The 26,805-nt window shown below is 37.0% G+C and overlaps 1 protein-coding gene across 9 annotated transcripts in view; it reads left to right on the top strand.

Moving 5' to 3' along the window:
• The window catches only part of RALYL (RALY RNA binding protein like), a 408,271-nt gene that overhangs the window by 144,154 nt on the left and 237,312 nt on the right, over nucleotides 1-26,805 (top strand). For 3 of the 9 annotated variants that reach the window (XM_074816683.1, XM_074816665.1, XM_074816658.1), the window contains one exon: nucleotides 793-924. The exons of the other annotated variants lie outside the window; for them this stretch is intronic. The gene's annotated coding sequence lies outside the window, so the exon portion shown is untranslated. The remainder of the gene's footprint in view (nucleotides 1-792; nucleotides 925-26,805) is intronic. 9 annotated transcript variants of the gene reach the window in all.

Genomic DNA, 26,805 nt, shown 5'->3' with positions numbered 1-26,805 from the left:
TATCCGAAAAGTCAGCATTAACAGTCTAATTCCCCTCTATGCACTCTGGATATACAGTTTTATGCAAGTCTTCCATTTTACGCTGTGTATAATGTCCAAATGCTATAGAAAACATGAACTATCTATAAGATGCAGCATATGTTCACGGACAGGAATACAATAAAAATAATAAAAGAGCCATGTAATTTGATTACGTTGCAGTTTACATTTATGCTAAGGCCAAGGAGGAAACTGTGAGGATGATACCTGCTTAAAAGGACCCAGGAGATCAGGCAAAACTTTGACAGGAGAAATCAGAAGTGTGCAGTCCAGTGAAGAATTAAACTACTGGGAGTAATAATATGGGCTGATGCACTCAATATAGCAGTAATGCCCTCTGAGAAGGATAGGAAATAATTCAGTTCCTCTAGGCTGCACAGAAGCTAAATACAGTATGACAAGAAATAGTAGCAGTACTCATTATGTCTGATTGCTAATTACCCCTTTGAATGATTCAGTTTTGCCTGCTACTAGATAATTAGTTTAGTAATTTATGGCTGCAGCACAAACTAGTATTTTAATTTTCACTGCACAGTTTTCACAACACCTACAGTTCAGATAATATCTCCCTTTTTATTCAATTTCAAATTGCTTTTTTGATAGCTGATGGAGGGGAAAAAACAAGCAATTCTTTCAATTTCCTAGCATAGCTTTAATGTTAAATTACATATTTTTATGTAACTTTATTCCAATGTAAACTATATAAGTGTAGACAACAACTGTACCTGAGCTCTTAACATGGTTTCTTTATAGATTTGGGAACGGATCCTGGAAACACTTGTACAGGAATATTTTCTGTAGTAAAGTTGCTCATTGTCTCTGCTCAGACTGGAATAAAACTACTCCTGTGTATGACTGTTGCCAGGATTAGACCCTTGGGATAAAGTAAGTTTATTTTTTGCATTGTTTTTGCAATTGCACAGATGTTTCTGCACTCCCCGATTGTTTTGCTTACAAGGATTGATTCTTCTATATAAGGAAGGTACAGACTGCAATTGGTGACATTGAGAATGTGGCTCTTAGTGTATTGGTTGGTGGGATTTAAAAAGTTCAGCAGTTTTCACAAATAGCTTTATATTTCTTATAAAATCAACTACTTCTTAGTTCACTCAAGCATGAAAGCTAATTCTAATAGGTATTCAGAGATATATATTTGGTAATTTGTGAGCTGTGTTGTTTTTCTAATAAAGCTACCACATAGTAATTTGGACTGCCAATGGAAGATGTGTATCTAAGTACCAGTAAGGATCAAGGTCATATTTTAATTATTTGTAAAATGTTTTAAACCTCAATTTTGCTTTGCTGATTTAACCAAAATACTATTCTTTTGTCATTATGTGACTTTGTGTGAGATTTGTGTGACTGTTTCCTCCCTTCTTATGAACAGGCCTACCTGTGTTTGATACACACCATCACTTATTATCCATAAGTTTATTTTGATCATATTTCAAATAGCATAATAAAATCTTAAATATAGACAGGACACAGTCTGATCCTTTTTTTTTTTTTTTCTTGTTTTTCTTTTTTTTTTGTTTTAAAAATCTTTCTATACTCTTTTCTCCTGTGTCTTTGGAGAGACATAGTCTGGTAGTGCCTAGGGACTACTTAAAATGAGGCTATCCTGTGTGGAGCAGTTCATAAAGTAACAGGCAGTTTACCCAAGATACTTTCAATCTACATAGACTAGGTAAGTATAAGATTTGTTCTGAGGTATGGAAGGGGCAGCAACTGAGTCATGGGGAAGCTGCATGACTTATCCAACTGGGTGTAACACAGCAGCAGCAAAGGTGCTGTGGGTAACATGGCATGTGGACTAAATAGAGGGAGGGACCAAGGAGCCAACGAAAAGAACAAAGAAAGTGTACTCAAAAGCACATATAGTTTTGCATGGCTGAAATCTCTGCTTTTTCAGAGATCTCAGCAATCTTTAGTTGCTGTTGCTCCCTCTCTTGTTACAGTCACCTTAGTTGTAAGTAAACTGCTGCTGCTTCACTTCAGCAGACAGTTTTTTCTGCTTTTCCTCCTGTATATCTCTTTTTTGTAATGATCATTTTTCTTTCTCTACCAAGAGAACCAGATTGAATGAAGCAAGTTTGCTCTTAAATTTCCTGTTAATCTCTGTGCTAGTTAAGGAATAAGTGTATAGAGAAATGAAAGATGGCTCTGTAGGATGCACATCTTCTTTTTTCAAAGGGTGAAAAAAATTCAATGCCTTCTCCTGGCCTTGGAGGAAATTAGCAAAGCTTTTCTTGTACCCAGTGGTGTTATATTTCAATGGCGTTTTGTCATCCTTTGGATGCAGATTTCAGGGCCAGGTCTCCTCTTTTGAGGAACAGCTTTCTTTACAGAGCAATGTTGGTTAACCTTCAGAGGCAGTTCAGGAAAGACATCCTTGAACTTGACCTGTGAGGTCCTACTTCTCAAAGAGACCACTGGTTTTTGAGTTTTCCTCCCACAATGTCCAAGGAGCCAAACACAGGGCCATGGCAGAGTCTCAAGCACAGTCACAAAACAGTCAGGACTGCTTAGTCAACGGCATGTGCCGTGCTGTGCTGTGTCCTGTGTTAACCAGCACCTCATTGCAGGGTGCAGTCTGCAAGCACCACAAAGCAGGCCTGGTCTGAACATAGATGCTTCATTTTGGGAAGGGAAGAAAAGGAAGGCAGGAGTTTAGCCAGGTGGATGAAAACTGTGCAGCGCCTCTCTTCTTTAAGGTCAGAAGGCAAGCCTTGGCAACCTGTAATTTTAATATAGCTCTAACCAGCACTTCTTTAAGCAAGAGGTAAAACTGGCAAAAACATGTGCTTGCACAGGATTTGTCAATGTATTCTTCATTTTTTGTGCACAGAGTAAATTCTTTGTAATGTTGGGGTACTTGTTCTCATGAGCAAAAATGGTGGTTATAAACAAATGAATCTTATCTCATCTCAAAATCTTTTTTATTGTCTGGCCTTTTTTCTGTTATGTGAATCCCTTTCTTCACCTTTACTATATAATGGGAATATCCACGTGCTGTATCACATTTTGGTCTCACGAGGTTTCGTGCTTTGTGGGAGGTAAAGAGCTTGGAAGGAGCAAGTAGTGAAACAGGAAATTGGTGCTGAGAAATGGAGTGGTTCATGTTTGTTGATTTCATAGAAGAGACCAAATAATTTGAATGGAGACCTTGAGGTAACCTATGCAAATGAAAAACTTGATAGGAAAGTCACATTGTTCAGCTTTCACATTCACATTTATCAATCTAAGAGGTGCATTAGCAGGCTATGATTTTGTCAGCACAAGACCATTTTTATTGAAAAATGTGTGCATTTGTTGGCTGTTTCATATTGAGTTTAGCATTTCAGAGTTCACATTCCAAAGAAAGAAGAGGTCTGTACTAAACATTGGATTATGACAAGCCTCTTTGCAGAAGTAATTATGTGATTTTCTTGTTCAGGGACAGCAACTGAGATACTTGGAATATCAAAGGAAGCATAAAAGTGTGTTCAAAATCATTGCATTACCATTCCTAGCACATTAACACTGTTACAGACAAATCAGTTGGGACTAGCGGGCAAATATTTAGATTATTAAAATGAGTTTTTCCTTATGGGCAGCAGTGCAGATTGTTTGCAGGTACTGTATTACTGAGAAAAATATTTGGCATTATGAGTTTATCAAGCTTGCTTTATTCATGTTATTTTGTTTTCACTGCAATTCGATAACATAATGTCTGTGGCTTGTACTTGCAGCAAGCTTTCTGTCCTCTTCCTGATGTTTACCAGCACTGGATCAATGTTATAAAGGGCAACTCTGACACCGTTATTTCTGTGAACATCAAGCTTGTGTTTATTATAGAATTAAACTGCACCCTTTACGGCCAACAGTCTAACTTTTGAAATATGTATTCTCCGACCCATTTAATAAGTAGTTCCCTACAGACTGAATGTAGTGACTCTTTTCCATTACCAGTTGCACAAAGAAGAGGCTGTTCCTGGTAAAGCAAGCTGTCACAGCATCATCTTGACCTTTCCAACTTTGGAGCAACTGTTTAAATTCTTTCTACCTGGCAGAGATTTTCACTTTCATGGTCATAACAGCCTATCCGTCTGCTTTTTCTGTTAGCTGTCTGCTGCTAGACATGAATATTGCATGAGAATAAATGTATACACAAGTAGTACAATTGGAATTTTCCTTGTTGGTGCCACATTGCCAGATGAAAGCACCCAAATAGTGTGTCGAAAACTACATCCACTCCATATTTTCTGTGATGGGGAGGGAGAAGGTAAAGCAACTAGGGCTAGTTCTGCATTCTGAGGATCCTGTGGGCAAAAGCAGCTTGGGAAACATGATACAGGTAGATTTAGATTGGACATAAGGAAGAAATTTTTTACAGTGAGGGTGGTGAGACACTGGAACAGGTTGCCAAGAGAAGTTGTGGATGCCATATCATTGGAATTGTTCAAGGTCAGGTCGGATGCGGTTTTGTGCGTGATGTGGTGGAAGATGACCCTGCCCATGGCAGAGGGGGTTGGACTAGATGATCTTTAAGGGTCTCTTCCAACTCAAACCATTCTGTGATTCCATGATTCTATATGGATGTTCCTTCCCAGTATTGTAGTAGCACCTTAGAAACTTTTGATGGGCAATGAAATTTAGAGCAGCCATAAAAGTAAAGTCAAGCTGGTGCACAGCAAACCTAAGGTGGTAAAATGTCAAAACATTTAAAGATACTTCCATACTCCTGACTCATACTTAAAGATATTGTTGATTCATTCCTGCAAAAAGGTAATAATGTTTTATTCTACAAAAAAGCCCACAGAAACTAGTGAACTATGATTTCTAGGACTACAGCCTTCATTTTGGGTTATGTCTATACACTTGGTAACCCTCTTCATTACATGAGAAAGTGTTTTGTTTGCTGGTATCTCAGCTGAAAAACAATGTTCTTGATGTTTCATATTTGGAGAATAATCATTACAATGACGCTGGATACTACCTCCACTGGAGTGGTGGCTATATAACCTGGTGGTTAAACTTGTCTTCAGAGGTGCACTGCACCCTGATCCGCTGAAAGTGAGTGATTTAGATACACATGCTCTGGCAGTTCTGGACATGCTCCAAAGGCAAAACTTTACAGAGAACCACCATACTTTGAGTCAAAAAGGAAGTCAGATAAAACACCAGAGAAATGGGTAACTTTGTGCATATCATCTTCAATTCTGTCACTATGAGGAATAAACTGTAATAATTAGATTAGAGGTCACTGTAACTGGACAAATAACAAATCTTTGATTTTTCTGTACTTATATGGATGCAAGAATTAATTATTACTCTGAAAGATATTTCTGTAGCTGACAAGTTACATGATTGCTTTAGTATGCTGTCCTTGAGGCTCAGTTATAATTTGGATTCATGACTATGTCTATACTGTTATACTTGCCTGGCATACATGTCTGAGCATGGACTTGCCTCATGGTGCCAGTTTTGTGTGAACTCTGGGTCATAGCTAGGTTGGTGTAGAAATAAGCACCCCTTCATTTAAACTAAGAACTCTCCTGTGCGTTTTCAGTGCCTTCTAAAAGGGTACTATAGGAGTACTGCAGCACAAAGGAATTGGTGTTTCTGTAATTTGCTTATGTTATTCTAGAGTAGAAACAAGTAAGAAAGCTTTCTCAAGATGTGTTGCTGGGCTAATATAGGCATAGCTTTTCAAGCCAAAGAGAGAACCTTTTTAGAATGTGGGATGCGATTTTTCTACTGCAGTTTTGTGCTGAAACTCATATATCATTTGTAAATTCTGTTTTCTGAGTCATGTGGCTCTGGACTGCTTCTAAAGAAAAATGCAAATTAGGGGGGGGGGGGGAAGTAATGTGATAGAGGCAGGCTTCAAAATTCTGTTGTTTTTTTCTTTTGCCATGCTTATAGTAGGAGGTTGCATAGCAATAGATAAAGCTGGTGGTTCTGAGTAACCTGTGTTGAATTCCAAATTATTTTATTTTTTGGCAGTGGCCCAATCAAATAAACATTGCCAGGGATTGTGTAAAGTATCCCAGTAAGTCAGCCGGCATACAGAATACTTAGATTGAAAATGTTTTCAGTTATTGTCTTGGAAAAAGCCTTTGTATTGATAGTCTATTTTCTTTTAGCTGTGGGAACAAAAACCCTAATTTTATGGCCATTAAAATGTTTGCCATGAACATCTAATGCTGAGAAATTTTTTTCACAGTCAGAATTCCACTGAATTTCAATTTCCTCCTGTTGAGTTTAGATGCAAACATTGTAGTAAAAAGTAAACACAACCAGTAAGGTGTTAAAGTGATCCTGGCTGGTCATATGGCTGCTGGAGCAAGAGGGAAAAAAAAGACTGAAATGAGAGGGAAGAGCGTGACACTCTGTCCTGGCTGACTGGAGCTCAGAAAGATCTGGGGATCATTGCCATGTGTTTTGTGGTTGACTTGCTGTTGCTTTGTGGATAATAAACAAGCCCCATGGAGAGGGCTCTCCGAGGATTACAGCTTGGAGCTCTGTGCTGCTCCCCTTGCTGTTGTGAGTGTCCACTGACATGCAGCAGCAGCACCAGAACTGCCTTTGTGGTCCTACTTGGCACATGGGGACATTCTCACCCCAGTGGCAGGGAGTAGGGAAAAACAATTAGTCTGAAGGATCAGGGCCTGAGGAGGAATTGGGTCAGAGATAAGATAAAAGAGAGGTATAAGAAAAAATGGCAGTGTTCTGTGTTATCCTGCAGAACAGGGATGCTTCAACCTCAGAGGCCTATGTAAGATGCCCACTTACATGTCTGCAAAATTGAATTAGTGTATGTGCCCTCTTTGTTCAGCTAAACTGTTCTCTTCATGCTCTCAAAAGACTGTTTGCATTTGCGGTACCTTTGTTCCATAATATGCCGAAAATAGTTGGAAAGAGCTCACAGGGAAAGCTTCTGACATCAGGTCTGCTGAGGCATTTTTGGATTCACCAGTGGGTAACGGAATCATACAGCCTTTCATGATGTCTCAGCTCTTCTTGGGAATCAGACAGGTCTGGTTTAGTGAGTGTTTCAGGATTGTGTAAATGGCAATGAAAAGAAACGTGAAATTAATTGATGTTGTTGTTACATCAATAACAGAATACACTTTCAACATATATAATCTCTGAGCGATAACAGAGATGGGTTTAACATTGATTCAAAGATTTTATTTTCTAAGCACAACTCTTAAGGGCATTTGTTTTTCAATGTCAATTACTCTAAGAATGTAAAATGGAATGATAATTTTTTTTATATGATGAATATTTCAAACTTTCCTTTTTTCTACCTACATTATTCTTCATTATATTTTTACTTGTGGCACTATCTCTACAATATTCATTTAATTTAGATCAGTGAATACAAGTTATTTATGATTTCAAATAAAATCTCTTATAAGTCAGTCTGTCAGCAGACCAGTCTTTTGGAAAAATGAAAGGTACAGTGGAAAAAGAATCTACATTTATCTTTATTACATCTTTATTGCACACAGTTTATAGCCAGTGATATTTGTATGTGTGTGTCTCTGTGTGTGTGAGAGAGAAAAACTACCGTGCAGTGACATTTTGCTAAAAGTATTTTAAAAAATACAAAAAGGAAGAAATGGTTTGGAATTTAACTAAACTGGAATTATTTTGAATTACTAAGAATTAGAGTGAATTCAGCTGGAAGCACATTTTGGTCTGACATTTGATTTTGGGAATTAGAACTGTTTGTTCCTTCTTCGTTTACATCATGGAAGGGAGCAAAAGGAGAGGGCTGGCAAAAAATGGAAAGTAATGTAAAAATTACAGAAGGAAAAAAGGCAGTAAAGTCACTATTTATTTTATTTCATGGTAAAGGTTCAGTAAGCAAGCACTAATATCAAGGAACTTCAATCAGAAGTTAAAGATCACCTTTTGCAGGAAGGGTGCCAGTCACATGGAACAAACCTGGACAAAAGATAGGGAATTTACATTAAATTTAAAATTCTTGTCCTCTGAAGCCCAAGTGGAGGGTGTTCTCCCAGCTGCAGTAAAGCATAGTCCTTCTACTGAGGACGGGGAACATCCAAGGTACAGGTTTCATGTCATGTGCTGTGGATACATCTGTGCTTGGTGTGATTCTACATCCTGGATGCTCATCTTAACTGTACCAATGACTGGGACTGTAAATGTGGTGATTCTCAAAAGCAGAGGTCTGTACCACCCCAGTTTTAAGTTTCTCTTTATGCAATAATTGCAGTGCCCATTTTGTCATTTTGGGGGGATTTAGTGACCCAGTGTGGAACCACTTAAACTGTATTTTATGCAGTAAATTATTCTCTCGCTGTAATTTTCTAATACAGACAGAAGAAACCAACCTGCTGAACTATGGATACTGGTGATGTCCTTAACCTGAGCCCATTGTACTAAGACAAGCAGGGCAAAGCTGGGACTTTTTCTGTTGCCAACTTCAAGTCTAGTAGATTTACATTCTGAAACATGTCAGAAGATTGTTGTTAGAGACTTTCTATTTAATCATCAGCAAATTAATTTAATGTCTGAAGACTCCTGTGAACAGAGATATTTTACATCTGATCTGATTGATAGGTTCTCTGCCATCCAGTTTCCATTGGCATAAGGTTCTCATACAGGACTGAGGATTGCTCTGAGACCATGATTGGATTTTAAATGGTTATATCTCTACATCCTTCAGGCAAGGAGTTTGAATGGGTACTTCTTTCCACTAGTGTCCAATTAACAGTGCAAACTACAATGGTGGAATCTGTGCCTGGGAAAGTTTTTACATGCTTTGTTCTTTAATTCACATGTTAAAAGAAAATGCTATCCCCATTCAAAGATGACATACAGAAAATGGATTCACTTATCAAATGTCTCTCTACAAGAACACAGAATTTTGCTTATGTAGGTGCATTTAATCTTATGCATCTTTTAGTTATGAAGCTCCCAAAAGAGCAGAGTTTAATTTCTTCAAACACATTCCCAAAGCAAAGACATGAAAACACCTTTCTTATTAGAAAAATCCACAAACTCATATTTATCTAAAAATAATTATATCATAGAATCATAAACTCATAGAACAGTTTGGGTTGGAAGGGATCTTAAAGATCATCTAGTTCCAACCTCCCTGCCAGGGCCAGGGACACCTTCCACTAGACCAGGTTGCTCAAAACCTCATCCAACCTGGCCTTGAACACTTCCAGGGAGGGGGCAGCCACAGCTTCTCTGGGCAACCTGTGCCAGTGTCTCACCACCCTCACAGTGAAGAACTTCTTCCTTACATCTAATCTAAATCTACCCTCTTTCAGTTTAAAGCCATTACCCCTTGTCCTATCACTACATGCCCTTGTAAAAAGTCCCTCCCCATCTTTCTTTTGGGTCCCCTTTAGGTACTGGAAGGCTGCTGTAAGGTTTCCGTGGAGCCTTCTCTTCTCTAGGCTGAACAACCCCAAGTCTCTCAGATTGTCCTCATAGGGGAGGTGCTCCATACCCCTGATCATCTTCGTGGCCTCTTCTGGACTCACTCCGAAGGTCCATGTCCTTCTTATGTTGGTCAACCCAGAGCTGAACATAGTACTCCTGGTGGGGTCTCATGGAAGCAGAGTAGAGGGGAAGAATCCCCTCCCTCAATCTGCCGGCCATGTTTCTTTTGATGCAGCCCAGGATATGGCTGGCTTTCTGGGCTGCAAGTACACATTGCCGGGTCATGCTGAGCTTCTCATCAAACAACACCCCCAAGTCCTCCTCCTCAGGGCTGCTCTCAATGCATTCTCTGCCCAGCCTGTATTTGTGCTTGGGATTGTCCTGACCAAGCACTTGGCCTTGTAGAACTTCGTGAGATTTGCACAGGCCCACCTCTCAAGACTGTCAAAGTCCCTCTGGATGACATCCCTTTCCTCCAGCGTGTTGACCACACGACACAGCTTGGTGGCTTTGGCAAATTTGCTGAGGGTGCACCCAATCCCACTGTTCATGTTGCCGACAAAGATGTTGAACAGTGCCTGTCCCAATACCAACCCCTGAGGAACATCACTCATCACTGCTCTCCACTTGGACATTGAACCATTGATGGCAACTCTTTGAGTGTGACCATCCAGACAACTCCTATTCACCAAGTGGTCCATCCATCAAATCCATGTGTCTCCAATTTAGAGATGAAGATGTCATGCAGGACAGTGTGAAATGCTTTGCACAAGTCCAGGTAGATGATGTCAGTTGCTCTTTCTTCTCTTGTCCACCAGCACAGTAACCCCATTGTAGAAGGCCATCAAATTCGTCAGGCATGATCTGCCCGTAGAGAAGCCATGTTGGCTGTCACTAACCATTTCCTTATCTTCCATGTGCCCTAGCATATTTTTCAGGAGGATCTACGCCATGATCTTGCTGAGCACAGAGGTGAAACTGACTGGCCTGTAGTTCCCCAGGTCTTCCTTTTTTCCCTTTATAAAAGTATCTGAGAAACGTAGGCACAATATTATTTCTAGCAAGGCTCTACTTTAGACATTGATTACTGCACATTAACTGCCAGTTTCTAAGCCAATAATGATGGGATGTTTACAATGTAAACTTAAACAAGCCAGCCTGGAATTTAACTGCTGGCTTTAAGATGAATACTGTATAAAAAAAGATAAATGGAATAAAATTTTAATTGAAATAAAATAAAATAAATTAAAATTTAAAATAAAATAAAATTTATTTCTATTAGAGTTATCACTGACATTTGAGAGATGGTCACGTACATCACCTCTCCCCATAAGAAAGATTTAAGTTATAGATCTTTTCACTCTCTCTTTTTGTCTTAATTTAATGCAGAATTTCAGGCAGAATTTGCTCTGCTTGTTGCTTTTGGATACAACTCTTTGGACCCTAAATCAAACGTGTTTCAGACTTGGTAAAAGTCAAAGACATTTTCAGTTAATACTTCTAACAATGCAAGCTTTTCTAATTTTTTAATATACCTTCTGATTGATTGTAGTATGCATTTATACATCTATATGCAAAAAACCACATGCACACCCATGTGCACATGACTTACTACATTAGAGATTCACTAGAATTTAACCTTCTATTTAAAACAAGCCAACAGGAAAATAAAAACACAGCTACTTTCATTCTCTGTTCAGGAAAACCAATCTTGAACACATGATCTTGTGATCCAATACAGAAAGTAAATAAAATAGATATGTTCTAAAGTATTTCTGGAGCTTTTAATACAATTTATCATATACATTAAATAATATACATTAAATTAGTAACAAATGTATGTATTTTTATTAGTAGTGAAATAGAATATCTTCCTCCACTATCGTATTTAAGTAAACTTGTTCTGAAAAATTTGAAGATTGCCTCCCGGTTAATACTACATACCAGTTGCAGCAATATCCCCACTATGCTAGTACTTTGTCTATCACTGAAGATGGATAACGTCATCCTCCTGCCTGTACAGGTCCATTGCACAAAACGTCAGCCTGGACTTGGGTTGCATCTTGTCCCATTTGAGTTTACAAACAGCTGAGTCTTCCTGAGTGGACTATTTTTTTTATATGCCGGTTCTTCTTATCAGGACCTGTTTAGGGGGGATCATCTTTTCCAAAATGGAAAGTGAAATATGACAAATATTAACTGCAACTCATAATTGCAATTTTTTCTTTTTCTTTTCCCTAGAGACTCAGATATGATGGTAATGAGTAATCTTAAAAATAAAATTTACCAGTTTTATTCTTTTTCACAGGACTTTTCTTCTTTTAATCTGATTAACCCTTCTCTAAGGTGTCTAACTTGTCAAAAGGTATGAATGTATGAATCAGTAACAGTCCTTCAAATAGATCCTACCATAGGTTATGGGAACTCCAGAGATACAGCTATGTAACCATTTTTCTCCCTTTCCTACAATGGAAAAAGAATTCATTGTGCTGACTGTATGTGTAGATATTGTTCCAAATGAATTAAAGAAAAATTATGTCCAGTACACTCAATTCTGTACCCTTAATTGGAAAATGAACATGGTTTGTCTTTGTTCTAAATAGATTATGAAAAACTCTGTTAGAAAGTAAAGCTTTTAATGACAATTGCTATCATTTTTATTTTCAAATTAATTTCAGAGTTTATTCATACAGATTATGCATTTCTACTTTGAACTGCTAAATCTCTCTCTCTTTTCTGGTTTAGGGCCAAATAACCCCAAATATCTTAAAATACAAGTTCAAATAGTCCACATTTATAAATTGCGTGTATAAAAGATATAGAACCATCCTACAATTTATACTGCATAGGCTTAAAAATAATTGTGTTCTTATCTGCTGGGTGGTCTTCTTTTATGGAATTTGATAATAATGAAATCAGTGGATCCCTGTAAACTTGATAGCTATATCTGAGAAGATGATACCACTCTATAAAAATACAGTTTGAAGCCTGGGACTGACCAGCTTTTATATAGAAGAGAAACTAACAGTCAAAATGTCTGGCAAACACAGATTGCAAAGACTTCTTTGGTTATAGTATTTTAATGTCAGTGCATATAACTAAATGTATATATTTAACATATATATTTAGTATTCATATATATATAACAACACTTTGTTGGTTATTGTTTTTTAGTTGCAGTAATTCAGGAAAAGTTCTTTACTTTGGAAAACACCTTTGTAAAAGGCTAATATTTTAGCATGTCAGCTCTAAAGACTTCATAATACCAGGACTCCGTACTGAAATGCAAATCGAATCTCTCTCATATTTTTATGGAAATAGGGCTGCCTGCCTGTGTCTACCAACCTGATCTAGTGACCCAGGTGAAGCTCAACTATGTAGCTGTACTCGAGGGGGAGCAAGGTGTTAAAAAGGCAAAATACTTTTCCTTCTCTGCCACATGTTCACAGTTCTCTCTTCTTGGCAGCTTTTCTGTGATTCCTTTAAGCAATTCCAGTAAATAAACTGGCAGTTTTCTGGTTCACCCCATGGGACTGCTGTTATGTTCAATGAAAGGCATTTTCCTTCTGAGTTTCCCTGTTCTCAGGGACAGTATCTGAATTATCTCATATTGGTTTTGATTCTTATCCAGACATTTTTTGAGTGTGAGCATCAACATGTGGCCACTTTGGAAACCATTTCTATATCCAGTCTAGCAACAAGGGTAATGCTGCTCTGACAGAAGTTTCCTGACAGGGCTGTCTAGGGTACTGAGCAACGTCTCATGGCTCACTGGTGCTCCCTAGTTCTGCCAAACATGCAGAGCTTGGTGGGAGCCTAGTCCATGGTTCAGAATCAGAATTGCTGTGACCATGCAATAAATGTGAGCATGACATTCATCAAAACATGAGTTTTCATCACCCTTTTTGAAACAGCAGTTAAAATCCCTGTTTTCTTGATGTGTTTGTACTGATACATTTTGATGCGTGGTGGTGGTTTTGGAGTATTCCATATGATTTTTGAAGAGAATAATCCTAAATAAAAAGAATGTATAGTAAAGCCTGTTGAAGATGAACAATGCATCTCAGAAACCTCAGGGCCTCTACAGGGATCAGAGTTGCTGACATATCATCATGCCAGCTACCAGAGAGATTGTGAAAAAGGCAGTGAAAAAGCAAATATTTTTTGTATGGTAATAAAAATCTCTTAGTCATACCAATGGATGAAAAGAGATAAAGATAACCTTCCAGTTCCAACACATTCATTTTATAAATGAATGAAACTTATCAATTGAACAAAACTTTGGATTTTAAAAAATGAGGTAGCTGACAGATATGTAAATTAAGTTAATTTTGTTTGTTTTGCATTTCAAAATCAACTTTCATAATAGTTGCCACATGTAAATTCAAGTTAATGTTATGTCCCCCCAAAACAAGAGTGCTGCAAAATCTTTGTCCTGCCACTGGAGATAAGTATTAGCAGGATTGGATAGTTAGTTATTCCAAGATAAGGGGCACAGGTGCTGATCTGATGAATTTATTTTGGATGACTGTGGAATGTTTTTCCTTTTGATGTGTGTGTATATGTGGTGGTGCTGGGAAACTACTGTTTTAGGGTTAGTATTTTTGCAAGTTAAAAAAAAAAAAAAGAAAAAAAAAGAAAAAAGAAAAAGCTGGTCAGAGGTTTAGCTCCCTTTCCTGAAGTTAATAAATATTCTAAAGAAGAATGTGTATTTTTGGGTGAGGAGTATGAAGAGGGAAGTGTTGAACTAGCAAGAGAGATTAAAGGGGAAAAAAATTTAAAAAGAAATGGAGAAGTATTTTTCTCCACAGGCTGTTAGAGAAGCAGGGAGTGATGGAGTGGGTGTTCAAGAAATGCAGCAAATTGGCAGAATAGAAGCTAATCAGGCAGGAAGGAGAAGATTATGGATGATTAGGGACCTAGGCAAAAGCTGCTTATGTTGCTGGAGAAGGGGGCTAGAGAGCAGATGTGGCCTATAAATGGCCACTTCTTTAAAGCTCCTATTTGATACAAACCAGCAAGACTGTAGGTGCACTGGATAGGAGAGCAAGTCACGATGGCATGAGCGTGAAATGGCTCTGAGACAGAAGGGAGCTGAGTGTTGCTGGAAGGAGCAGAGATGGGGTATGCTCCAGGCCTGTGTGGAGTGAGGAGCTGCTTTGAGTGGCACTCTGCAATGAGCAGCAGCAACTCTGGCCGAGCTGCTTGTCTTCCCTGTGGCAAAGCCGTGCTAAGACAGCCTGGTGACAGTCAGAGGCAGGAAATACGGAGGAGGTTGCAAATCCAGGAGGGAGATTCCTCCCTGTCCCACCTACTCTGCTAGCAGTGGGTGTAGCAAACCAGACTCCACGTCTCACACCATACTTTCCTGCCTTGCTGCATCTCATCTTCAGCTTCTTTTCTTTCTCAGGACAGCAGCAGCAAGGCCTGTCCCTGAGGCAGCAAAATTCAACATTGACTTGATCTGGGTCTTGCAGAATGAAAGGATGGGGGAGAAAAACAAATTTGATATGAGATACAGAATGGGAAACTGTTGAAAATGGAGTTGTAAAACTGGAAGCAGAATGATTGTCAAATGAGCAATAGCCCTACTTTGGGATTGAGAAGAAAAGTACGCTTCAGGGGGAACATTTTCGCTCTCCTAGGCTAAATATTCCACTCTTTTCCTTAAATTCTTCAAAAGTAAGTTTGACTGCACTGTTTGCTTTGAAAACTCAGAAGAAAATTGACAAATATATTTTACTAGTCCTTTAATGATTCCATGTCACCTCCAGGAGTTACATGTATGGTTTCTAGTTTGTGTGTGCTATGACCTAAGTTATAAGTTGCTTGTCACAAAGAAATAGAAATTATTAACAATTATGAGATACCGACATCTGTTTCTTAAGCATTCTTTAAACAGATTAATCCAGTGTGTTAATTTAATAATTAATCTTTTTGCTGTCTCACACCTTTTAAAGACATCCCCTTGTGTATTCATTGTAAGCAAGATTAATTTTCTCTTGAAAAACCTGCTTTTTGGCCATTAGTATTCTTCTTCCTTCTTTCTCAACAAATTAACCTGGACTTAAAGATTTCAATGGAACATTATATAGTTTTTAAGCCTTGCTTATTGCAGCTTTAGATCAAGTTGAAAGTGAAGGCAAGAGCACATCTGTTGAGTGGGCACGAATGAAAATAGTCATTCAACTTTTAGCTGTCAGCAAAAGAAATAAGGCACAAGGTAAAGTCAAAATTTTTCTATAGTTGACAATTCTGTTGTAAAATCACATGTTTATGTTTTTTCTGAAATTATATGCGTCTTGCCTGCCTATTTAACGTAAATTACGCTCCTTCATTTTTTCCCAGTAACTCTTCAAATTGTCATTTCCTTTGATCTTTTTAAGGTATATCAGCAATATTACAATGAGTCACAGTTCTCACCAATCATCTCACCTTTGGCTTGCATTCAATAGCCTGCTTTTCCAAGTCTGAAAGTTATTTCATGTTCTTTTTCTTCGCTTCTAATTCAACACACATTGTGTATAATTGCAGGGTAGAGTGATGATTACTCTCCAAAGAATTACAATCAAACTTGGCTTGTTAGTGTATAAAGCTCTGGCTGTTAATCACAATCATTTAAGCAGTAGCTAACCCTCACTAAAACACAGATGGCATGTTGTTAGCATTTCAAGCTACCCAACTCAGACATTGTTGATGTATCCCAGAGAGGACTTTGTTATGCTTTTCAACACTGCTTCTCTTCTGTAACGCTGAACAGTATTTGCTGGGTTTGATACCCTCTCAGACACTTAGGAAGAACACATGAATACTGTACAGCTGTAGCAGCTCATGCAAATAAAAACACTTTTTTTTTTTTTTCTACTGAAAATGAAGAATTTAACCGTACAACCCAGATTGAATACAAAAAGGAAGAAAAAACCCAATATAAACAAGAAGTTGTCTTGATTAAAACTAGTAAGTAAGTTAAAATATGTACATATTTGACTTAAGAAAACCTTGGCAAGCTTGATCAGTAATGGTAATTTGAGAAGGTCCCATGTTTGCTGGCTGAGTGTCCTAAGGTCTGGTGATTTTCAACAAGCTATAAAATAAATAACTATTTTTTCAAGTGCTACTGACCTAAATAAAAACTCAAATACTGTCTATCAAAGAGTAGAATGAATCTTACCATCAGTGCCAAGCCCCTAAGCAAGGATTTTTAATAAGAATGATGAAATGTTTGATACAATATGACAATACAATTTACAAAATCCTGTATTTCTCTGAAAACATGTGTTTTGCAAAGGTTTAAAGTGACTACATGCAGAAAAGCTGAATTCTTACACTGTAGAAAAGGATTCTCTGAAAGGCCAGGGTGTGAGCAAAAGACAAAAGACAAAGATTCTTGCTGCTGTACATGTTTTCTACATAGACACAAAAACCTCTTTTTGTTCTGGAGCGCTATGTGTGCACCAAAAAATCACAATTACTGAGAAGCTGTGATTCCTGGTCCTCTATATCGTATGATTCTTAAGTTGTCACAGAGGCCTTACTGATGAAATCCACATTCCAGCCATGTTACATATATGATTCAGGGGCTTTTGCCTCAATACAGTGACACAGTACAAGGCAACATACAAGAAAAAACATACTTCTGTTGTTTCCCAGAGCTGATATGCTTTCAGATTATTCTTTATAGCACTGATCATCAGAAGTACACCTTCATTTCATTTCAGATAAGGTGTAGTATCCACATAGTTGTCTACAAAGAATATAGTCCATGTCATATGTAGCTGCTTTTCCACTTGCAATAGGCATGTACTTTCTCTGTTGTGCTCAATGTTCATCTTGATTTCTTTGATCTGAAATGAGGGGTGATATTGAATATAGTATAATTTGAATCCAGCACCCTCATACCACTCAGGACAAAGATTGTCTTACCTCAGCAATCAGGGAATTGAAGTTTTGAGACAAATTCTGACCTTCTCACAACATGGGTTTCTGCATCAAACACCTTGAAATTGAGTTTATTTGTACAGCAGCAAGTTTAATGTCAAGTGCTTGAATGAAAATTGAATTAATTTGTTGCTTTCATTAATTGACCTCCTTTAATTTTCAAACTTTACATGTTTGTTTAATCTTAATACCTTTTGATTTATTCATGAAATGTTGCTCTTCTGCGCTTTGTAATAATCTCTGTCTATTCAAGCATTTTTAATGTGATATTCTCCATCCCAAGTTTTTAATGAGGTTTCTTATGTATGTATTTTTTAAATAAAAATCATGGAGGATTTTTTTATATTCATTAACTGAATATTAGAAACCATGCCTGGTTAGGAAAATCTCATCAATTTAAGGTTCCAGAATAGGTCACCAAGTGTCATTCCAATAAAAATGAAATTTGCATGCAATGCTTCATTTGCAAGGAGTGCTTGTTTATCTTCTCTGGCATTTATTACAGTGATCAAGCAACTGAAATAATCTACATATTATGCAAACCAGTCTTTTTCCCAGGAAAGTTTTCAGGCTTTTTATATTAAGAAAAAAATTAATGCAAAGCCTTGTAAGATAGCATGAGAAAAGAAATGGATCTTGTCACAAGAAATTCTCGTTACTGTTGTTGCAAGTGACTAACCTATTTTGGGAAATTAGAGATTCTGATATTATGGGTTACATCATAAAATTGTTTTATTGTGAGTGTTCTTAGCAGCATGAAGAATTGGTCTATTTCCTTCCTGGCTAATTGGATTATTGCCCATGCTACCACTGTAACCACAAAGATGACTAAAAGAATTGGAGCTTTAGAAAATGGAGGTTTGACAATTAAGTGAGTTCTTAGCCAAAGAAGAGGGAAAGTTTAGATCAGCCAGGAAAAGAAATCTAACAGTACCTGTATCTTTACAGCCAAGAGTGTGAAGATATTGAAGGATGAAAATGCTTGTAGCAAATGGTTGAAAATCAGTCTAGAAACATATAAAAAGCTCTTTTTAGTCTTGATTTGGGGACATCTTTCGAAAAAGCTTTTCTTACCAGGTAAAATTATTAGCTTTAGCTTTATAAAAACAAGACTCACAAGCCTATCAGAAGTAAGTATAATACTCCTGCAATGTAGATGTATAGGTGGTAGAAAGCGTTTTGGGCCAGCTTTCTGGAATCAGGTTCCTATTTGTACAGTACTTGCTGCAGGATCCTTTCTATACAAGAAATGTGAGTCATGGTGGCAAGTCTTATATAACAGAAGGAAACTGCAAAGGAACAGACCTTTACTAAGTAAAAATACTTTTTAACAAAATGTACAGTTCACATGGCTTTAATTACAACCTGGGAAAGAGCAACCTTCTTGAAGTAGAACTTTAACAAATACTGAAAATCTCATTGTCATTCTCTTAGTTTGTCCATTTAGTTTCCCTGACTTATCTATGGAGAGGTAGAGTCCACTCCAGAGAGCAATTTGAAGCATTGCAATTGAGCTTCTTGATCCGAGCTGCCCTCAGGACTGAGTAAGGATCTTGGGGAGACCAGTGAGATATGTAAGGTACAGATGTGTGGAAAGAGCAGACACATTTCTGCCTATTGTGATATTACATCAGAGACTGAATGGAAATTACTCCCTCCTGGTGCTTCACACTCCTCAAGCTAACGGGTCTATTTATCTGAATAGGTGCTACTTGCACGAATTTTACCAGAGTAACCCATCACTCAGAGGTACATGGTTGGCAGATCAATGGCTGTCTATTTCATAGAACCATCTTTTTTAACAGCTTTTACATGATTGAAAGCATAAATTGCACTTTGAAAATAACAAACTGTAAAGTTATTGTCTGTCACTGTTGTGCCATCCGCCATTCCTTCAACTGTTATAACCTCTCCTTGTGTCTTATCTGAAATGAGATCATAAATTCTCCAAGGAAGGATTTGTCTCTTAAAATAGCACTTGTACAGTGATTAGCACTTTGGGGTGCTGAACTTTAACAGAGTTTTCTGATCTTGCCATAGCATAGCAAATAGTCACCAAAGTATGGAAAATAGATCCAGAGGGGATTTTGAGACCATATAATCTGTTCCTTGCTCTGAAACAAGGTTAAAATATGTCTTTCAAGAATGATATTGATATATGTCCAACCTTAAAGACTTCCAGTGATGGGGATCCCACAACCTCTCAAGACAGGTATCTTCAGGGGCTTTAGTGTACATTTCTATTGTCTCTACTATGTACATTTTGTTACTGTTTTTACCTGCATTCCTTGCTGTAATTTAACTTAACATTTTTTGTCCTTTCTATCAGGGATATGGCGAGTATATTATTTCCTGCTATATGGATATAGAGACTACATTCTTTCTGCTATAAAAGCAGAAACCTTTTATGTATTTAAAGTCTGACCATCTTTTGACTTGGTGGTCTCCTTTGACTGTGAATTAAGTGCAAATAGCAAATAAAAAACCCATGATGCTTAAAAAAAGACAAAACCAAAAAAACCCAGCTTGTTAGGAGAGGTAAAAATTAGGCTAGGCAGTGTAAAGATAACAGGTGAGACACTGAAATTTTCCTTCTGACTCATCAAACTCCAAAGCCACAAACTGTATGGGTAATTGTTTCTCTTGCACATTTACAATAGAAGGTGCCTGACAGTGCTTTGTGAACTACAGAGGATATCACGGGCATGGTCTCAAGGGCTTTAGAACTAATGTGGATGTTTCCACTTCATTACTTTCAATGGACCACAGTCTTATCTGTCTGCATTAATGAATGGTTACCCCTCTGGAAGACATGCTACTGGTTATATTCTAATGATGACATAATTAGGAAGCAGAAATAGATCTCGGTGAGAGGACTGCCTGTAGCCACGACCCACAGGCTCCTTGTTTTGATTGTGCACAAATCCAGGATTGCTGAAGTATGGAAAGATAAACTGTATGGTGTTAGAGAAAGTGTCAGAGCGATAAAAATTATTGTCTGTATTTTTTTGGAACACACTCTTGTGTTGCAGTTTTGGAAGGAATACAAATTTTTGGATGCTGATTTTTCAAGAACATTTTCATTTTAAGATGATGTCTGGAATGTAGGTTGGAGATCAGTGCCGCAAGCTGTGTCAGTAGCTCTAGCATTAGAAATATTTCCTTAGGTTATTCCAAATTATATTTAAAAGAGAAATTTCATTAACCTGTTTTAATAATAGAAAAATAATGAATTACAGTACAGTATAAAGAAGAGTGGGTGCTTTTTTTCTGGGAATTAAGTTCTGAATAGAAAACCAGCATCTCTGGGTAGTAAAAATGGAGCTGAAAGCAAAGTGTTGGTTTGAGTAGAGCTAACCAATAAGCATTAGAATAATGCTATGATTGAATGAACAAATCAGATAACAGGAATAATACATGAAATACGATGTATGCTGGCTGTTAAGAATTTGGCCCGCAAGAGGCAAATGTAAGGCAACTGTACAGACCACACCATATCTCCTGTCTTTTTGTTTGCATGGCTATGTCAACCTGCTCACAGTCATTACTGTTTACAAAAAAATAAACCTCAAAACTGGAAAACGTACCCAATACAATGTTAAACCTTGAGACTCAAATGCCTTGCTGTGTTATGTAATCTTACTTTCATATATAGCAGATCATAATTCATAAATTGTCTCAGATTATATGTATCCATATTCTAGTTTTCTTTAATGTAGTAATCCAACAACAATTTAACTGAAATGGGAAGTCTAAAATAAGACAATTCAGTAAACTATCTAGGTCTTTCAGGTTATTTTTTTTTCTTTATTATTTCTATTATGACAACAAGTTTCATATATTTTCAGCTAGACATGTCTGAAACAAGTTAGTCTTTCTTCTTCTCAGACACTGACTTCTCTGCTCTATATGGGAGTAAGTGGGTTATATCTCTCCAGTCTTTGTGAGTGCCAGGAACCAAGGAATTGAGCTGCTTATGCGATAGGATGTGTTAAAATGCATTATCCAGAATAATTAGCACTGCTAGTTGTATAATTATGATTAAATGTGATTTAAATGGCTGTTTAAAAGTAAGCAACAGAAGGTTCCTACCAGAAGTAGCCTTCTAATAAAAGCAGTGTAGAACAGAATGTTATACCAAATTGCCAGTTCTTTTCAGATCCTTGTGTAAACTAGATGTCCTGACTAGCTATCCCATTTGCTACAAATAACATATTTTCTTTGGATTTGAAGTTTTTATTTTTTATATTTATAGATCCAGTACCATTAGTTGAATAATGTCAGTATAATAAATGTAATTTATTAATAATTTCATCTCTGCCTTGATCTTCAGAAATTATCAATGTCAAAAGTATAATTTTGCTTTTTTCTGTGATCTCTGTGTTCACATATGATACAGAACAGTCCAAATTATTTATTGCAGTTTGTGAATCACTATGGAAATCCTCCCTCTGCAACTTGAAGTTTGTTGTTTGTAACTGACTATTTGCTTTTTAAATTGCTTACAGTAGTCACATCCTGTTGTGTTTGCTACTGACTATCCCCCAGATCCCTGAGCAATTTCTGAGCAGGGTGCTCTACACTGCCAGCAAAGATCCTCAGACCAGTGCATATTCATACATATATTTATGAAGGTTTTTTGATGGACAATGATCACAAAAAGATAACTGTTTTTCATCCAGTTTTGAAAAAGCAAGATTATATTAATACAACTTTATGAAAGAACAACTTGATTTTTGTAAATTTTGAGAATTCTAGGTTGTCATTATGTTGTGGCTGTTCTGTATTTTCTGTTGCCATAACTCTGCATAGGATCTTACATGTTTTAACCAAAAGAAATATTATTTCACCTTCCTTTTATCCTCTACTACCCAGCTCCATTTCTTAGACTTAAGTAATTTAACTAGATCCTGCAGCTTGTAGCCAGTTTAAATACCATGATACTTTGTGGTCCCATTGAAATAACAGGGATTACTTGTGCAGTGAGCTTTGATTCAGCCTGACTGAAGGTAACAAAGTGGATCTCCTGGTTTTTATGGGAGAGGCAAATTCATCTATGGATGTACTGGATTTAGTGGTAGCCTATAGAAGTTTTTATTATCCCTTGTTACTTGCAGGTAGAATTTGGTACTTGTAATATCAATTTGGGACACTTAACCTGAGACTGAGACTATGTTTAAAGTAGGGGAGGGTGGTATTGCTGTCACCCAGGAAAAGCAATTAGATCACTGTACAACAGGCTGAAGAGAGACTGGATCTTTTGGAAGAGAGCTTTAATCCACACTCTGTTGCTCAAAGGAATGATGGCACCTGTGATCATGTCAGCTGGTTTCAGTCGTTGTCCCATTGTAGCTGCCCTGTGGTCACAGCATGAGATAGGCAACAATCTCTCCAGAGCAGGCACTACTGGCAGGTCTAGGAGATTATTTGTTTGTGACTGCATAGCTGTGTTTTTGTAATCTGTCTCCATTCTTTTTTTATAAAAACATTGTAATAGTTCTTCTACAGCTTTGCAGGTATCATTCTGTTTACACACATACATACATATGCGTTTGTGTCCATTACTTTACCTTTTTAACACTCTAAACTCCAAATTATTTCTATTTCCCCTATTTATCTGATATAAACAATGACGCTAGTTGAAGGGAATTCCATTCCCTTCCTTTTGGAGTATAAAATTAGCACAGATGAAAAACAAAGTACTTTCTGTGATGACTTCTATGATTTTGAGGAATACCTAAGAAGCAGTGTTTTTATCATCAAGGTATGTATATGTAAATTTGGTATAACTTCAGATACAGATGCAAAAGCACATTAAGAATAAGTGGACTTTCTTCCAATTACATGTAAGCAGCTCTAGCCAGTTCCAGAAATGTCTTAGAGAGAGTATACACTTTATTCTTTTCCAATTTCCACTTTCCCTTACCTGCAGGGTAAGTTTCCCAATAATAGGGATTATTCTGAAATAAGGATCTTCAATTTTTTTTACTTTTTTAAGTAACAAAAATGAGAAATTCATTAATATTCATGCCTGCAATCTAAACTGTGTATTAATTTTTGAACCCAATTCTGTTACCACTAAAATGTAGTGAACACCAAAGGTACGAAATCAGTAAGAATAATTGTGCAAGTGATTTTTTATGTGACTGAGAATATGAATGTGACTGACTGGGGTCTAAAGTCAAATTGTGAACAGTTTTCAACTTCCCATAAGGTGACATTTGAAAGTGTGAACTAAATTAGAATTTAAACTGCCTCTGTCATTATTCTAATCTGCAGTACAAAAGTGTAGTTTGTGAAGAAGCAATTGCCTGTCCTAAACTATGTGATCTATCCTGGGAGCCCAATCTTCCTGCCCTACTACCTGACATCGGTTACCTCTGAAGTCCTTGGACTGGCAGGGCATTTTCTGCTCAGCTCCAAGTAGCTAGGCTGGGACTCATTTCAAAGAGGTGCAGATCAACAAGGGATATTTCATTCTTTCATATACATTTCAATGTAATCACTCATTTTAGTCTCGATTGTCATCCTCTGAATTTGGTTTTATTCAGTGTGTCGAATTTGTACACGTAATAAGCTATTTTATGCCTTATGAAGGCAACAGATGTAAAAGGCATATTGTGGATTATTCTCTGTGCTTTGCTTCTGTTGGCCATTCTCAGAAGAATAAACTCTAAAGCTAGTTATGTTTTTTATATGATTTTAAACAGTTATTTCTGTAGTTTGCTGTTTTTCCAATGATGCAACTGATAGAAGTCGGAGTCTAGAGCACAAATCAAGGATGCTTTTTCAGGAGAAAGGAATTATGAATAATATCAAAATTTGAGGGAACTTGTTTAGGACCTATATTCAAAAATCACACCAAGGTGTTTGTAAAATACCTGCCTCTATGGTGAAAACTTTTCTGATGCTTTCATGAACACATCCTTCTTCCCATTGCACTGATACAGAACTTCTTGAGTGTCTTTCCATCTCAGTCTCATTTTCCAGTGATGTAAACTAAAAATAAAAATATAAACTAAAAGTATTTCAGGGACACTGCTTTGTAAGTGCTGGCCAGATCTCTTGTACATGTTTTGCTTTATTTCTCTGTGGAACAAGAGGTAGAAGAGATAAGAACACAGAAGGAGTTATAGACTGAGCTTATGAAAGGAATATCAGGGAGGTTTAGGTAGATAAGTGAAGATTAAAAATAATTTTGTTACTATGCAACTTGATTCCCTAAATCTTCATCTCGCTGCAGTGCAACTCTTCTGTCCTTTGTGAAAGCATTATGAATTTTGAAGATTTTCTGTCCAATATCTATGATGAACACTAAATTTACTTAGTTTTTATTAATTACCAGAGAAAGGTCAAAGTCCACTACATAGCTTTTTCAAACTAAGAAGGTTTATTTTGACCCTGTTAGCATACATAAGCCATCAAAAGTTTAATAATATGTTCTTAAAGACTCATTTTTTTTTCTTTGTACCTCATCTTACAGTGTGATATGATTATATGAAAACATTGACTTTTTCTTTCGACTTTTTTTTTTTCCCTTAATCTAAGTTTCCAGTCCTACATATTAAGGGGGAGAAAAAAAAACAACAACCAACCAGCCAACAACAACAAACCCATGAGAATCAACCAAAATTTAAATTGCAAATTGTAAAGTTTCAGACTCTGGGATTCTAAAATGTTTAAAGGAACTTTAATATTTAAATAATTTCTTTTTAGCGACAGCTCAGAAAACTTGGATCCTTGTAGGTGTCATACCTTTTAAACCCTGTTGGAATAAGCAGTTTTATCCAAAACCATTAATACAAACCAAAAAATAAAAAATAATTTGATTTCAGAAATGCAGAATTCTTCTTGTAGAGATGTACTGTAAATATCGGTCAGGATTTGCCTATGCAAAACATGTTTATATTACTCATCTTTGGGTACTAGAGATGGTGTTATCTACACAAAGGTTTAAATAAGATCACTTTTAAGAAATCCTGCCCAACTTCAGTCTTAGTGAAAATTTTCAAAAAATGTTTGTATGTGATTACAAACCATATATGCCTATAGAAAATATCTAGAATAAATTGTGAAGTACAGCTGCCGGTGAGAAACTCTGAGAACGTATCTATTTTGTAAAGAATTGGTATCAGTGCTTCAGTGCTATTGCTTGAAGTAATTGTGTCTTCAGAGATCTACCAGAGAAGAGGACCATGCCACAAAATGTTCCTGGCATGTGTGATGGATTCTATACTTGTTAAATATTCATATCTGTGGCAGTGGCAGTGTGATAAATAGCTTTTGTTTGGAGGGGGGGAGGGGGCAGCGGTGTTGATTCAATTTTTTTATTAGTGTTTCTTCGTCAAACAAAAGTTTGTTTGTTTGTTTGTTTGCTTTATCAGGATGTAAAGTCAACTTCAGAAGTTGGGAAATGACAGCTTTTTCACTGTACTCTTTTAATTGTAATTGCCCTGCTTTGGGCTATGGGCCATCAGGCAGATTTTGGATTAAATTATTATACACAGACTTTTTTCCACAGGATCACTGCTTCATTCAGTTCCCTGGATAGATGACAGCGTTCAATTAATTATCAGTAATCAATAGGTTTTTCTAATTTGATGAAAAGGTAGCTCTTTTGCATTCAAAACATGTTTTGCATATAGAACTTTTCATTTCCTCATGAGCTTTCTGATGGCACTGGCCACTATATTAACTGAGTTCTCATGCCATATTGCTGGGGGAAGACATTATTCTGTTTTCCTAGGGAAACAGAGTTGAAGAAATATTAGAGATCAGAACCATTGCTGATTTCGAGTCAAAATTTGAGGCATACAGGACTAGTTTCTTCATTTTGCCGGTATGTTGGACAAGGAGGAAAAACTCTTCAGCACAAAAGCCCATCAGGTCACCAGTTACTTAGGACAAGCCTGAACTTTACTGTATTTGAAATGAGACACAGAGAAATGTTCCAAGAGAAATTTGGCTTAAGTACCACATTTTGCATCACAATGGAACAGGAAGAGGGGGAAGAAATAGATTTTCTGGAGTGTCATTACTTTTATTCTGAGTGTCCACACTCATACTGCAGCCTCTTATTTATGTTGCCAGCTCCAGCAAAGGAGAAAAGAATCACAAAAGCAATTACTTTTATTATAAAACCTGATTCACTCAACCACAGATGCATGCAATGCACTCTATGCAAATGAAGCTGTGGTTTTAGTATCTTTACTGCTTTTCTAACTTAGGATTTTGTTTGCACATAATGAATGTTTACAAATAGGTAATATTTATCACCATAGATATAAAGTGAAGCTTCTGAAGCTATTAAAATAACTTTTTCTTAGGCAGGGAGAGAACACCTAAGAATCTTGTTGTGAGAGGCATTTCTTGTTTTCACACTCCTGAGAGAAAAATTACTCCATCTATAAATGTTTT

Source organism: Strix aluco, chromosome 1, assembly GCF_031877795.1.
Source record: "Strix aluco isolate bStrAlu1 chromosome 1, bStrAlu1.hap1, whole genome shotgun sequence".
Lineage (NCBI taxonomy): Eukaryota > Metazoa > Chordata > Aves > Strigiformes > Strigidae > Strix > Strix aluco.
Note: the sequence above shows the minus strand (reverse complement) of the source record. Positions and strands in the feature narration are given on the sequence as shown.